The following is a 14,343-nucleotide window of genomic DNA, read 5'->3' as shown; positions in this document are numbered from 1 at the left end:
TTGCCAGACAGATGGGTTGGATGCTGGCCTTTGCTTGGCCTCTCTGGACCATGCAGGAGAAAAGATCTTAGATGTTATATTAAGTCTCTTGGTTGCAAGTGACAGAAACTGAACTTAGAGTGACGCAAAGAAGGGAAACTCGGGTGTCTATGCAGCACAGTGGACCTAGGGCCACTCAAGGCCCTCAGGCTCTGTCTGTCTCTCCCCAACTCCTGTCAGTTCCCTTCTTTGGGTTGGTTTGGTCCCAGGTTAGTCCCTTCCTTATGGTGGCAAAATGGCTGCTGGCTCACAGACCATCCTCCTGATAACCCCAGCAAAGAGCTTCTCAAGGATTCCAGCAAAGGCCCTGCCCTGATTGGAGCCCGCACCCCTCCCTGAACTGTCCCTAAGGCCGAGTCATGTGCTGTGTCCACTTGGTTTCCCCAGCCCCGCCTGTCTCCCCTGCTGCTCCTGCACACTCTCTCCTCCAGTGCTTTCTCCTCATCTCCTTTCTCTAGGCCTCATCCTGGGACCGCTTCTCTGTCCTCACTCACCCCCTCGCTGACCTCCTCTATCTCGTGAGCTCAGACACCCTCTGTGGTGGTGTCTGCAGCCCCAGCCTCTCCCCTGAAGCGCAGACTCTTATAACCACCTGCCGTTTGCAGCCACACATGGCTCAGGTCTAAGTTAAAACCACCTGGGCTTTCCCCCAACTTCCTTTTACCTAGGTCTTCTGGACGCGTGAATGGCAACTCTCTCCCTCCGGTGGCTCAGGACGAAACCCAAATCACCCTTGACTCTTCTCTCTCTCATACCCCACATCTCATCCATCCGCAGCTCCCGCTGGCTCTACCCTCGGAACATACCCAGAACCTGAGGACGTCCCGCCACCTCCCCCATGCCGTCTCTCTCCTGGATTAGTGCAGTGACTGGTCTCCCTGTTTCCACCCTCACCCCCTACATCTTTTCTACACACAGAACCTGGAAATCCTATCACATCATCCCACTGCTCAAAACCCTCCAAGGCACCTCACTCAGGAAAAGCCAGAGTTTTTCTAACAACATTTAGACTCAACGTGGTCTGATGCCCCTGCCCTTCCCTCGTGGTCCCCGGGCCCCCGCCCCCATCTCCCCCGACTCCTTCTGCTGCAGCTGGCTTCCTCACATCCGCCTGAACACGCCAGGCAAACACCCGCCTCACAGCCTGAGCGCTTGCTGTCTCCTCTGCCCCGAGCGCTCTTCCAGGTATCCACAAGGCCGCCTCCCTCACCTCCTCCACGTGTCTTTGCTCTTGTCCCCTTTTCAGATCGCAGCCCCCAGCCCCGTGCTCTCTCCCCGTCTGTGACATTGCTTCCCCGTGCACGTGCCGTGTCTGTATATTTATATACTTAGATTTGTTGATTGCTTGCCTACCCCTCCCCTGAAAGTTCCACAAAGGCAGGACTTTTTGTCTGTAATGATCAGTCTTTTATCTCCAGTGCCTAGAATAGTGCCCGGCACATAGTAGCTGCTCAGTCAGTATCTGGTGAGTGAATGAATGAAGGACTTAGGCCTGGGCCCCTTGGCCGCCCCCGGGGGTGTGGTCATCTGTGTAGCACATGGACTGAGGATGGGGCCAGGGTGCCCCTTCCACAACCAGGTGCTGTTATGAGAAGAAATGGCCTGGGGCTGAGCCGCGCCCCTCTTCTGCAGACATCGTATGTGAGGCAGGAAGACCCTGGGCATTGCTCGAAGTGGGTGCTTCTCTGCCAGGTGAGTGTGTTCTTCAAAACACAAATACATGAGCCAGTTCAGAGGGCAAGGGGGCTTTCCAGGAGAGGAATACCCAGTAAGAAGGCTGTTCCTTCGGGCTCTCTCTTTCCTGCAGACCACATTGCAGACCTCTGAGCTGGAGGAGGCTTGTTGCCTTGGCTTACCCTTTGAATCATGCACAAAGATATCCAGGACAGGTGTATCTTTATTTCTGGGACATTTGCCAAGTTAGGCAAAGATACAGGACTGAATTGAGGCACCTGTGTGAAAGAAATGAGAATTTGTGGCCAAAAGTGCCAACCTGAGCTTTTTAAGCTTTGAATGTGGGTCATGGTTACGTGTGTTGATGCAGTTACTGTGAGCTTGTGAGGGGTGGGCTGGAAGGTGCTGGCTCACTCCTTGAAGCGAAACTGCTGCCCGCTGCAGACAGGAGGCTGCAGGCTCTGGGCCAGCCCTGGAACGTCCCTGTGTCCCCTTGGGCAAGCCACCTCCTGTTCCTTTTCTTTGGGTTCCTTTAGCATGTTAGGCTGGGTCTCTAAGAAAATTGTCCCGAGTTTAGATTAGCTTCAATGACATGTGGCAGAAAACCCAAGAGAATAATAGAGAAAACAACAAAACAGAAACAGACTCACAGATATCGAAAACAAACTTATTGTTACCAAAGGGGAAAGTGGGGGGAGGGATAAGTTAGGAGTTTGGGATTAACATATACACACTACTATATATAAAATAAACAGGGACCTACGGTATAGCACAGGGAACTCTACTCAGTACTCTGTAATGACCTATATGGGAAAAGAATTTAAAAAAAAAAAAAAAAATATATATATATATATATATATATAAACTGAATCACTTTGCCCAGCACCTGAAACTAACACAATATTGTAAATGAGTTATACCTCAATTAAAAAATAGATTAAGCAAGATAAAAGTGTATTTCCCTCTTTCGTAAGCAGAGTCTGGAGATAGGCTATCTAGAATTGTGACTTCATGATTCTTAGGAACATAGACTTTTTTCTGTATTGTCAGTCTGTCACCTTTAGTATCCAGTCGCAGGGTCCAAAATGGCTGTTCAGGATCCCACCATCACATCTGTATCCCAGCTAGCAAGAGGAAGGAAGGGTTGAAGAATGGCATATCTCCTCCCTTTAAGACCACTATCCCAAAGTCACATCCTTCCATTTACATCTAACTGGCTGATTGTGGTCACATGGTCATAAATTGGCTTTATTCCCATTGTCTACCTGCTCTTCTAAAATTTGGGAATCTATTATTAAGGAAGAAGAGAAGAATAGATTTGGGAGGACAGTTAATAGTCTCTGCCCCAGTAGGACTTTTTACTGGCTCCGTACCGAAGCTGCTCACATGAACGTGTTGTTGGGATTCCAGTTCTGTCTGCCCTTGCCCTTGGTCTGGGGATTGGAGGTTTATTATGTCTTTGTTTAATACCTGGAACCACGCTGTGTACATAAACAGCATTCACACATTGGTGCTGTGCCTCAATAGAAGAAAGTTTTACAAAAAGAGCTACGTTATGGCAACTCTAAGATGCACCTTTTTTTTCATAACCTCTCTAAAATACAGTCTGTGTTGGTGAGGTGGGCACCAGGACTGCTCTCCTTGCCATCACATGTACACCAGAATTTGCAGCTTGGAGGGAAATCCTGGATTCAGTAGTGGAGCACTCTTGCAAAATGCTTCACCACGGATGATCTTAACGTCAGAGGAGCAGGGACTTCACGGAAAAGCACAGCCAGCAGCAACTTCAAGCCGGAGTGATTCGGAGGCATCAGACCCTGAATGTGAAGACGTTTTAGGAAGACCTGACACAATTTATTTCACTATGTTTTCTTTTTTAAGGATTTACAAGTGTTATAAGCAACTATACTTCAATGCTTAAAAAACAAATTTATCAGAGTGATAGATGGTTTTAAAAACTTGGGTGTGGGACTTCCCTGGCGGTCAGTGGCTAAGACTCGGAGCTCCCAATGCACAGGGCCTGGGTTCAATCCCTGGTCAGGGAACTAGATCCCACATGCATGCTGCAGCTAAGAGTCCTCATGCCACAACTAAAGATTCCACACACAGAGATGAAGATCCCATGTGCTGCAACTAAAACCAGCACAGCCAAATAAATATTTTTTAAAAATTTGGGTCTAAGTCTAAAAGAATAAAATATCTAAAAAATAAAGTAAGTACCAAAAGTTCTGAATGATAAGAACTCATTATATAAGTAGCAGTTCTGAAATTACTTTGTGTGTCTACTAGGAATGAACAAACAAAAATATTGGGGAGCGACTTCCCTGGTGGTGCAGTGGTTAAAAATCCGCCTGCCAATGCAGGGGACACAGGTTCGAGCCCTGGTCCAGGAAGATCCCACATGCCGCGGAGCAACTAAGCCCATGCGCCACAACTGCTGAAACCTGTGCACCACAACTACTGAAGCCTGTGTGCATGGAGCCCATGCTCTGCAACAAAGAGTAGCCTCTGCTCGCCACAACTAGAGAAAGCCGGCACAGCAACGAAGACCCAACACAGCTATAAATAAATAAATAAATAAATAAATAAGTTGGGGATAATTAGAGCTAGGTTTCTCATTGTGGAAGAAAAACAATTACAAATTTACAAATAAAGGGGGGAAGTTAGAATATACTGCGTGGTGTTGAACTGGAATTAGAGGTATCAGTATAAATTCCAGATTTTTAATAGATATACAGATACGTAGATATGGAATGTGTGTGTGTGTGCGCGCGCCTGCGCGTGTGATTGAGACAGAAAAAATACAAGATGAGGTTGGAACATCATATAGGGCTAGAAAATTAGAAACGACTCAAAAAAATGGTGGGCACATGGTGAAAGGACCCAAGAGCCAGCTTTTTGGAACTCCCAATGGCCAAATCTGGCACAATCAGAACAATGAGATAGTAATAGGAATTGATTATAATCTGTAGAATAAAGTAAGTAATTGAATACATAAGTACATGGAGAAGAAAAGACAGCTCTTTTTCTTCCAGGAGAATTTCAATTAATAAATGTAGAAGGGATGATGGAAATAGAAGATTATCGTTAAGCAAATACCACAGTCATAACTGTGGGCAGGCATCATCCGTGGTTGCTAAAATTAGTGGGCGAAAGTCTGATGAGAAGCAGGATGTCTGCATAGTCTCAAAGTATCTTCCCACAAGATACGTATTAATTACAAAGGGAAAAATAGTAACGTTATACTGGAGAAAGCTGGCAGACACCACCTGAATCGGGTGATCAAGCTTAACGTCCCCAATAATAAGGCAGACTGACATCATGTGCCCCATGAAATGGTACACTGACCAGGTCACATCTCTTCTGCTGTATTCTTGATAAAAATGCATAACCTCGGTCTAATCATAAGAAAACAACAGACAAACCCAAACTGAGGTATATTCTGCAGATTTAACTAATCAGTATTTTTCAAACATCAGCACCATGAAAGGCAGACTGAGGAACTGTCCCCAATTGGAGGAGACTATGTGACAACTCTGTGCAGTGTGGCATCCTGGATTGGGAGACTTGGGAAAACTAGTGAAATTCATCTAAGATCTGCAGATTACTTCACCATATTGTATCAGTATTTTCATTCCTGGTTTCTCTAATTGTAGTAAGGTTCTGTCCATGGTGACATTAGGCAAAGCTGAGTAAAAGTATGTGCGAAGTTTCTGTGCTTTGTTTTTTTCTTTGATTTTTCTATACATTTGTAATTATTCCAAAATAAAAAGTTAAAAGATAGGGGACATTATTCTGTCTTAATTGGCAGTGTTTTTTCTCTTTTGGAACATAAAATGTTAGTGTCAGCTATAATCGGTGGTATCCTAGATTTGATAAAATCTGCTGTGTAGAATAAAGTCTCCTTTTAGACCCTTCCGAACCCATATCGTTCCCCAGAGGTGAGCATTACAGTTACCGTGATTCATCTGAGGACCTATTTTGTAAAAAATTTGCAAATGTATGTACCTATATGGTGCCTATATTTTTCACATAAATGGGCTTATTTATTTAAACTTCTTATTCTGTGACATGCATTTTTCTCTTAACTGCATATTTTAGGATGCTTTCTCTATCTGTTTAAGTGGAGCTGCCTTATTTTTTACATAGCTGCCTGGTGCTCTGGGGTGTAGATGTGCCATGGTTTATTTAACCACTCACCTGATGCTTCTTTGGGTGGTGTTTACTTTTTTCCTGTTCCAAAGAGTGCTGCAGCAAGCATCCCTGTGCACAGCCTCTTAGTGTTTTTGTTTAGGATAAATGTCTAGAAACAGAATTGCAGAGTTGACAGGTATTTGCATTTTTACAAACGACCAACTTGCCCTCCAAATAAACTGCCCACCGCAGTGCAACCAACGGTGTATGAGTGTATAAGCTGTTTCCCCAGAACCTCACCGATGCTGAATGTTATCAATCATCTAATACATTGCACTCTGGGTGAAGAACCATTCATTCACTTGTTCATTCATTCCATCTCATTCAACAAAAACATATCAAGTGTCAGAAAATATGAACAATTGATTTTGTTAGTATTGTTGTTGTAGTGATATGATGGGGAAAAGCATTTCAGGCAGAAGGAACAGTATGAACAAAGGCACGTGCCTCCTGTGGGTAGAAAGGGCCTACTGAGTCAGCTGGGGTCTTTAGCTATGAGTGTCAGAATCCAGATAGGGCTGCCTTGAGCACATGGGAGTGTGTGTGAGTGTGTGTGTGTGTGTTGGCAGGATGGCGGTGGTTGGGGGCGGATCGGAACTCCTAGACCCAAATCAAGGAAGAAGCAGGAGAAGTGGTCTAGTTCAGGGTGGGCCTAAATCAAGGGGCTGTAACTAGAGAGAGGAAGTGGAGGCTGGGCCAGAACAGAAGATCATGTTCCCTGCCTCCTCCTGTTGGGCCGTGTACTCGGGGAGACAGAATCTGTATAGAGTAGGGTTTAAGAGCACGGACTCTAGGGTCCCTTCCTGGATTGGCAAGTCCTGGGGACGTGCGCCTGTTTTTGTCTCACCTGTGAGATGGGGATGCTGAGGGAAGGTCTAGTCCCCATCCAACCCTACCCCCAGTGCTGTCCCAGCCCTCTGAGGTCAGGATCAGGGCAGGGAGAGTGATACAAGGGGCCAGCTGCCCGGATGGCTCTAAACCCTCTACACAGTGCAGCTGGAAGTTGAGTTCCTGATTTTGGGGGTCTCTGAATCCTGGGGCTTCTTTTCCAACCACAGTGCTGGCGTGGTGTGGGTGGAAGGGCATCAGGTGCCCAGGCTTGAACGTGAGTCATGTGCCTGGCCTTAGTGGTGTCCCTCTTAATCTGTGGCACAGACCCCTCCCCCAGGGCGGAGCTGGCCAGGCCAGGTTGGCTCTGCTTCTTGTTCCCTTTGCTTGTGGCTTTTCACATAATAACGAGACCTTAGAACCAGGACTTTGAGGTGTGTACCATCCACAGCGCATCTTGGACCAAGACCTTGACCATGACCTGCCAGAGGCTCCCTCACTCCTACGGTTGAAAAAAGAAAAGCCATTCCACAGTCTTGCTTCTTTTGTAGCTTGGTTGCACCCTGTCCCACAAGGTCTAGTTCATCTGCATAGGCTAACTTTACCCTGTTGATGTCGGGCCTTCCTTTACCTTCAGCTCTTGCATTTCTTGGTGGGACACGTGTGGGTGTTTTGGGATGGGGAGCGATGCTTCACTGTACAGCTGTCCCCACACAGCCTTCCTCACCCCTGGCTCCTGGGCACTAAATGCTGTAGGATCCCCCGGTTGCTGAGACCACCCAACATCCCCATGTGTATTTCCAAACGCCCCCTACTGCTGACTGAGCAGTGCTTCCACTCAACAGTTGCTTTATTCCATAGCTTATGTAACTGAAGCAGTTATTGACAAGGCTCAGGAATGAGCATAGTAATTGTTTATATATATATATATTTTTAATAATTTTTTATTTTATTTTATTGTTTAATTTATTGGCTGCATTGGGTCTTCGTTGCTGCTCATGGGCTTTCTCTAGTTGTGGAGAGCGGGGTTACTCTTTGTTGCGGTGTGCAGGCTTCTCATTGCAGTGGCTTCTCTTGTTGCAGAGTATGGGCTCTAGGTGCGTGGGCTTCAGTAGTTGTGGAGCACGGGCTCATTCGTTGTGGCTCGTGGGCTCTAAAGTGCAGGCTCAGTAGCTGTGGCGCATGGGCTTAGTTGCTCCGAGGCCTGTGGGATCTTCCTGGACCAGGGATTGAACCCGTGTCCCCTGCATGGGCAGGTGGATTCTAAACACTGTGCTACCAGGAAAGCCGAATTGTTGGTATTTTTAACCCTAATAAGTCTGAGGGTTCACATGGCTCCGTTCTCAGCATAGAATCACATTTAAAGAAGCACAAATCAGCAACCAAAAGTAATTGAAAGGAAATGAAATCCTCTTAAAGAATCCACCTACATTCGTGCTGCTGGGGAGCTCCTTTCTGTCAACCAGCCAAAGAGCCCGGGCTTTCTCTCCCTCATCCCTTTCCCATCCCTTTCTTGCAAACATCAGTGGAGCCTCCCTGCTAGCAGGTATGAACCCTTCCTTAAACAGGAGACAAGAGAAAAAGAAACTCCAGGGTTGTCTTAAGTAGGCAGAAGAAGTTTAGGGCCCCAGTCACCTGTTATCTTTGTCTCATCCAAGTGGGTAGAGAAATCTCCCATTTAAAAAGCGTGTTTCTATCTGTTGTCTCTGTTGTACCTCAAAGCTTTCTGAGGTGGGCAGAGGAAGGCTACCACTCGCATTTTGCAGATAAGCAATCCTCTTAGTGATCTGCCCAAAATAAAGCTAGGCAGTGAGTGAGACAGAAGAGATTCCAGTGACTCCAGGCCTAACCACTGAGAAGCTGAGGGCTGGAATTCATCCCAGTCCCATTTGCTTCTAAATGGGCCCATTCCGGGCAGAAGACCTAAATAGACATTTCTCCAAAGAAGACATACAGATGGCCAACACACACATGAAAAGATGCTCAACATCACTCATCATCAGAGAAATGCAAGTCAAAGCCACAATGAGGTATCACCTCACACCAATCAGAATGGCCATCATCACAAAGTCTGGAAACCACAAATGTTGGAGAGGGTGTGGAGAAAAGGGAACTCTCCTGCACTGTTGGTGGGACTGTAAGTTGGTACAGCCACTATGGAAAACAATTTGGAGGTTCCTTAAAAAACTACAAATAGAACTACCATATGATCCAGTCATCCCACTCCTGGGCATATACCCAAAGAAAACCATAATCCCGAAAGAAACATGTACCATCATGTTTATTGCAGCACTATTTACAATAGCCAGGACATGGAAGCAACCGAAATGCCCATCAACAAATGAATGGATACAGAAGATGTGGCATATATATACAATGGAATATTACTCAGCTATAAAAAGGGATGAGATGGAGCTATATGTCATGAGGTGGATAGAACTACAATCTGTCATACAGAGTAAAGTAAGTCAGAAAGAGAAGGACAAATATTGTATGCTAACTCATATACGGAATCTAAAAATGGTACTGATGAACTCAGTGACAAGAATAAGGATGCAGATACAGAGAATGGACTGGAGAACTCGAGGTATGGGAGGGGGCGGGGGGTGAAGGGGAAGCTGAGACGAAGCGAGAGAGTAGCACAGACATATATATACTACCAACTGTAAAATAGTCAGTGGGAAGTTGTATAACAAAGGGAGTCCAACTCGAGGATGGAAGATGCCTTAGAGGACTGGGGCAGGGAGGGTGGCGGGGACTCGAGGGAGGGGGAGTCAAGGAAGGGAGGGAATACGGGGATATGTGTATAAAAACAGATGATTGAACCTGATGTACCTCCCCCCCCAAAAAAAGTATATATATGTGTATATATATATATTTATAAAACTAAATCACTTTGCTGTACACCTGAAACTAACACAACATTGTAAATGAACGATACTTCAATTAAAAAATTTTTTAAAAAACCCCACTGTTCTTCACAATGCTTATCCCTTAATAGATTTTAGAGATTGTTCTACAATGATGTAGAATCTACATCAGTACTTCTAGGCCTACTTAATTTTTAAAATAGGCTATATAGTTTTAACTTATATCATTTAACTTGTCCCTTGCTAATGAACTTTAAGGTTGTTTCTACTCTGTTGTTACCACAATATTACAGTGAATGTCCTTGTGCATGTATCTTTGCATATTTGTGTAGTAACTATGTATATGTGATAAGTGTATGTGATACTATATATATTAGATAAATCCCTGATGTGGAATTGCTGGGGTAAAGGATATGTGCTCTTTCATGTATTTTCTAACAGAACTCTAGAATCAACCTATCAAAAATACTCTTTTGGGCTTGTGATTGGAATTTATTGATTCCAGTTTATTAATTAATTTACAGAGAATTGAAAGCTTTACAGTATTTTTTTCTGTCCAGGTATGTGACCTGTCTCTTCATTTACTCTAGGCTTATGTCATTCTCTAAAAATACAGTCATATCTTTTCCCAATATAGGTCTTTTTTCTTCAGATTAATACGAGATACTGTAAAGTTTCTATCGCTACTATGAAAGGGACCTTTTTCATGATATTTCTAACTGGTTATTGCTGATTTTGTGTCAAGCTACCTATTCTTTTATCTGTTTAATATGTTTTCCAGTTGATTCTCTTGCATTTTATTGGTAGCTGGCCATATGATCACCATATAAAAACAGTTTTGTCTCTCTCCTTACAATACTTTTTTTTGTTGTTGTTACATTGGATAAGAAGATGTTCCAGTGTAGGAATGCTAGTGAATATCTTGTCTTGTTCCTTGTTTTAATAGGACAGTGCTATTGAAACTACTGAGTGTTAGCGAGGGAAACAAGAACTCTTCTGCTTTGTTGGTTAGAGTGTAAATTAGTACAACCTTTTTAAACAGCTATTTAGTCGTACATATCTTCGGGTCTTAAAAACATATAGGCCCTTCAACTCAGCAGTTCCACTAAATAACTAAAAATGTGTGTGAAGATATAACCATAAGAATATTCATGAAGGGACTTTTTGAAATAGCAAAAGGTTAGAAACAGCTTACATTTCCAATAGCAAAGAATAGATAAATAAACAACATTACATTTATTTACTGAAATACCATATAGCTAATAAAAGTGAGGTAACTACATATAATATAGTGGAGAGATGCTCATGATGCATTATTATGTGAAGAAACTGTTGTAAAGCAGTATGTGTAATACCTACAGTGTGACTCCACTTTAAGAAACCAATTTAAATGTACATATTTGGAAAGATATATCCTGAAAACTTAGCAGCGGTGTTCTTCTCTGAATGGTGAGTTTATAGGTGAATTTTTGTTCTCATTTTTACCTGACTTCCGTGAAATCAGGGAAAAAATAATTTGCTTTGAAAAATTTCAATCGAATAATTCAGTAATGTATATTACACATGTACAAATCATACAGAAAAGTGTATGACTCAGGCCCCTTGCTCCATTCACCATTGAACCCTTACTCTGTGTCACACACTGAGAACACAGAGATGAAAAATAAGCAGTTTTTGCCTCGTTTCTACCCTCCAAAAGATTATATACTCCCATGAGGAAGATGGTTAAAAAAACCCAGGTAGTTACATTAAATATGAGAAATGCTGTTACAGGGAGAAACACAGAGGGCTGTGGAAACACAGAGGGCTGTGGGAACCCAGAGGAAGGACTTAAATTTTAAGGAATTGTGTCCCTGTAGTTTCTCCTTGGTTTCTTAAACTGATATTATGATCTGTTTCTACAGGTTGTGCTGTCCTCCAAACTCTGCTAAGAAGCTCCTCGGCGAGCCTTTCGTCCTAAGACAAGCTGTGCCCGTGGATCTGTTCCCTCACACCCCGCACTTCGAACTCGTGCTTCTCTTCACTCGATAAGCAGCCTCCTACAAGCCTGCAGGTTCTTTGTTAAGGCTGAAGTGTCAGGTAACTTCCAGGTTCGGCATATTGCTACCTCGCAGACCCTGAGAGCATTACCAGGGAAACCAATGTTTGGATCCTGAGCAGGAAGAATACAGTGGGTCTCCTACCTGAGGCTCATTTCTAACCTTAGTTTTCAGGTTTGCTGGCTCTCTTGCATGTTTGCCTGGTTGTGACCACTCCTTGGCCCTGGATCTGGACTGTTCCTTCCTTTTGCTGTCAGCCTGTTATGGCTCCCTTGATCCTAGTCTATATAGTCTGTCTCCTCTGTCTGGCTCTGCCTGAGGTGGGGTGACAGCTGAGCTTTTCTCTGTATCTGGTCATAATGTCACATTGACCTGGGTTACTATATCTGCCCAGAAATTTTACTAGATGTGTTCTGCATTCATGAAGGAGACAAAGATTAGAACTAGAAACAAGTCTAGCTTTTTTAAAAAGCAGAGTAAGCTTTGAAGCGATTACAGAGTGACTGCGTGATCTCAGTAGAGATTCATTCCTTTGGGTTTTCTGGGCTTTGAGGCTTCCAGAACAGCCTTTAAAAATGTGGTTACACTGAAGAGCAATACCGCCAATTAGCTCTCACCTATGGAGGGAGAAGTGGTTGTAGTAGAGACCCTATGGGAAGGGAGACCATCAAAGAAGACACTGAATACCTGTAATTGTGCTTTGTAGTATGGAGGCAGAAAGCTCCAGAATCCCCTAATGATCCAGTATATATATACTATAATAAACTGGATATTGAAACTGACATTCTCTCGTCATGATTTCTTCAACTCTGGAGTTGTTATGGGATACGTGCCCAACAATTAAATTATGTTTTGAATCGTAATAGCCTAAGGACTTGTAACTCAGCACTGTCTGATTTACAAACTGATATCAGGTCAGCTAGTGTTTTTAATTCTCAATCCTAAATATCTCTAGAGAAGCCTCTTTCTCAGAAAAATAAGGCTCTTAAAGCTACTATATAAATATCTATATAAAAAATATTAGAAGGAAATAATCTAAAATGATAAAAAGTGTTGATTAATGGTAGTCAGATAAATTTTATTTCAATTTCCCTATTCCATTTTATGTAAATATTATTATATATTTATATATCATATACATTGTATATTTCCATTTCCCTATTTTTTATTTTATATAAATATTATTTTTATAACTGAAAAATCTTAATGTAAAGCAGAAGTGTAAAGTGACTTTTATTTTCTCCTCCTTTGTTCCCCATATTTGTAAATGGCAATCCCATCTATTATTTATGTAAACTGGAAGCCAGAGTTATCTTTCTCATTCTCATAGCCAACTGCCTGCAAGGTGGATTCCACCTGGGAATCTCCTAGGTACTCTGAACTCATATCTAATGTTGCATGCTCCTCATCTTTCCCCCAAACCATATTTCCAATTTTGATGAATATACCAATCTCCTTGGTCACTCAAGCCAGAAGCCTGGGAATGAGTCCTTCTTCTCCTATACCCTCTGCCCACATGCAGTGTATCACCAAGTTTCCATCCCTGCAGGTTACCATCCTCTCTCACCAAATTCTTCCTGAAAGGGCCATCTTCCCAACTTGTGCTGCTGTATTCGCTGTTGCCCCCATCCATTCCAGTCTCTAGAGCCAGAGTGAGTTTTCTGAAATGCCAATCTCATTGTGTTTCTCCAGTGCTTGAAATCTGTCATGGACTTCTTTTAAAATTAAGTCCCCGATTCTTCATGTAGCCTCAAAGACCCTTCATAATCTGGGTAGCGTCATTTTTCTATACACATTGAGTTTCTTTCCTTGAAAAAGACAAATTTCTTCCATTCTGGTCCTTTCTACATTCTGTTTCCTCAGCTTGGAATGTGCTTTTTTTTGTTTTGGCTAACAGCTCATTTTTCTGTTTTTAACTTAGCTATCCCCTAAGGAATATCTAATGAATAAATATAAGATTAGCTGTAGATAATCAGCTTCCTGGTGATTCTGTTAGTGTTACATGTTGTAAGTAAGATGATTTTAGAATCATGTTTTCGTCCTTTTTATAATGAAAACTTTAAACATACAAGAAAGTTGAAAGAATAGTACAATGAACACGAGTATATCCACTGCCAAGACTCAACAAAAGTTAACATTTTGCCATATTTGCTTCATCTGTGTGTGTGTCTGTTCTTTGATAAACCATTTGAAAGTAAGTGGTAGACACCATGACACTTCACCTTTAAACATCTCAGCATACATCTTCTAAGTATAAGGACATTTTTCTCCATAACCATAATACTGTAAGCCCAGCTAAAAAAGAAATTCCAGTACCTCACTGATCTTTACGTATGTTATCCAGTATCTAGTCCAGTGCTTCCCAAAGTGTGGTCTGCAAACTGCTTTGATGGTTCATAGGGAGATAAGGAGCTTGTGCCAGAGTGTGTATCAGTGTGCCACATCCTTCATTTAGGAAGTTTCACTACCAAAAATATATCAGCTGGACTAAATTGTGTGCTTAGTGACCTGGTTCATTTACATGTGTGGGCTGGCTGAGTAGGACTGCTCTATATTCAGGTTCCCCCACCTGTCCCCTCAATGTCTTTTATGGCCAGTTCACATGTTGTATTTGAGTGAGGTCTCTTTTCATCTAGAACAGTCTCCCCACTTTTTTTTTCTATAAATTTATTTATGTATTTATTTAATTGGCTGTGTTG

At 43.0% G+C, this 14,343-nt stretch overlaps 1 long non-coding RNA gene across 1 annotated transcript in view; it reads left to right on the top strand.

The window, feature by feature from the left end:
* The window catches only part of LOC130838911 (uncharacterized), a 33,006-nt gene extending 20,435 nt beyond the window's left edge, over positions 1-12,571 (top strand). The window contains exon 4 of the long non-coding RNA XR_009049743.1: positions 11,510-12,571. This is a non-coding gene — a long non-coding RNA (uncharacterized LOC130838911). The remainder of the gene's footprint in view (positions 1-11,509) is intronic.
* The last annotated feature ends 1,772 nt before the right edge of the window (positions 12,572-14,343 follow it).

This window comes from Hippopotamus amphibius, chromosome 16 (assembly GCF_030028045.1).
Source record: "Hippopotamus amphibius kiboko isolate mHipAmp2 chromosome 16, mHipAmp2.hap2, whole genome shotgun sequence".
In the NCBI taxonomy this organism is placed as follows: Eukaryota; Metazoa; Chordata; class Mammalia; order Artiodactyla; family Hippopotamidae; genus Hippopotamus; species Hippopotamus amphibius.
The sequence above is the reverse complement of the archived record's forward strand: the minus strand, read 5'-3'. Positions and strand labels throughout refer to the sequence as shown.